This window comes from Papaver somniferum, chromosome 2 (genome assembly GCF_003573695.1).
Source record: "Papaver somniferum cultivar HN1 chromosome 2, ASM357369v1, whole genome shotgun sequence".
Classification (NCBI taxonomy): Eukaryota; Viridiplantae; Streptophyta; class Magnoliopsida; order Ranunculales; family Papaveraceae; genus Papaver; species Papaver somniferum.
This window is the reverse complement of record NC_039359.1, coordinates 104,496,455-104,498,727: the sequence shown is the minus strand read 5'-3', so window position 1 is coordinate 104,498,727 and position 2,273 is coordinate 104,496,455.

The following is a 2,273-nucleotide window of genomic DNA, read 5'->3' as shown; positions in this document are numbered from 1 at the left end:
TTTATATTATAATATCAATTTTTCTTATATATGGAGGTAAGTTCCTTAAGATGGGACCAAAAAAAATTATGATTTATTCCCAACCAGATCACTGTTGTGCTGAGAAGAAGTAAAAAGGTGTGGACTTAATACATGATTGTGGGAAGATGCAGATAAACCAAGACTGGTGGTACAAGTTGCAGGAATGGGTCTTGCTTGTGGTCGGCAGATGTTGAATCTCTAATGGGTTGAGCTGATGCCAGCAGACGAGATTAAGTTGTTGTTAGCTCTTGAAATACATTACCTGAGATACCAATATGATGAGAATGAGAATAAAGAAATTAGAGACGTCCATAAGAACCGTTTTCTGATCTTCTACCACAAAATAAGCCTATCTATGCGAAGAAGTTTTAGCAATAATATACACAGTCAGTCTTCTTAATGAAATACAAAACTATTGTGAACATCCATGGCCTACGACAGATCATCAAATAATTTTTCAACCTAACAAGTTTGCCAAGAATCTTCCATAATAAGAAAAAAGAAGAAGAAGAAAGCTTTTTCCAAAAAAGTTTTGACTTGAAAGGTTAATTCTTTATATAAAAAGAGAGTTTTTTCGAGCGACGTGGTTAATCGGAGCTTCTGGTTGATTATGGTCCCACCATTCTAAATTTCAGCCAATAGAATTTCAAGAGAATCTTTTGGACCCACGAAATATTATTTGGAATCACATTCTAGAAAATAATTACTTAAAATTACTAAATCTTATATAATCTTATAAAATTATGAAACAAAAAAATATAACTTTATGTAATTATTTTAATCATAAAATTAATTTTAGAATTAAAAAATATATATATTTGGGAAAGACCACACCAAGATATGCAGTATCCATCATGATTTCATCATAAAATTAAATCGATCATAAAATTAAAAAAAAAATAATATTGTCCAATGTCCAATTACACTTCTTATAAAAAAAAATCATCTAATTACAACTCCAAACTATCGATAATTAAAACCCTTACTTAGGATCAAATTTGAATCAATGATAAAAATTGAAAATAAAAATTATAGTTATGGATACTTACCTGTAGATCAAAGTATGCTTCTTCTTCCACAACAATAAATAACTAATCCTGTCAAATAGTCGAAACAAAATTATCGATTAAAATTTTGATGAAAAATATATGATATTAAGCATAATTTTGAGAACGATATTTAGCAAAACAATTTTTATAGAAAAGTGCAGTAGACAATCATCACAACGAATTTCAATATTGTTTTCTTCGTTTTTGTTAATATTACTTACTTATTCCACAAAAAGTAAAAAATATTAGACATCTTCCAGAAGATTCTACCAAATTTTTTATATACCAAAAGTGAGGCTTCGGAAACTCTAAAATTGGAGAGTTTTTCATATATTTTTAGTCAAAGAAATCTCACTTTTATGATTCTATTATAAGACATTTCAGAATATGCATAATATTTTATTGGACAAAAATAATGCAACAAATAAATGTTCGGCATTCTATATATAGAATGATTAAGCTAAATATACAAAAATACTGCAACAAATATTGCAAGAAATAATCTATTTTCATTTTTATGGGAATCTCGGGTTTGGGTGACTTTCTATATAAAGCCTTTGAGCAAGGGATTTTTTCTTTACGTTTTTTTTTTCCTTTTTCTGTTCTTGGGATTTAATGTTTTTTGTCTGATCTATTTGGTGTTTTTTTTTACCGTGTAGCCAATCGGCTCTAATGCGATCTTGAGCATTAACTTGAGGTGAAACCGGATAATATTAGTCTTTTTGAAGCTTGATGGTATCGATTTTGAACACACAAATACACTTCTTCTTTTTTTGTCTTAATTGTGATACGACATGATGCCCCCTATACAAGATGAGGTGAAAGAAATCATTTCTTTTTATTAGTGCATACCTCTCGCTTTCTCGGCACGGGTTTTTCATAACGAGGTAGTATTTTCATTTTCTGTCGTTTTTATTTTTTTTCTTATTAAATTTTTTTATAATATGGGATTTGATTTGGTTATAACTTTGTGTAATACGCAGAGATTTGATATGAAATATTGATACACAATGCAGACCGAGACGGGTTTTGAGGAAAGAGGTAGTATTTTAACTTTCGGTGTTTTTTTTCAATTCAATCTTTTGATAAAATACAATCTTGAGATTCAAGGGTATTTGATTTTTAATGTAGGGTTTTACTTTTTGTTGATTTATGGCAGATTTGTGATTTTGAAAAACAAAATTTAAGATTGTCAGTGTCTAT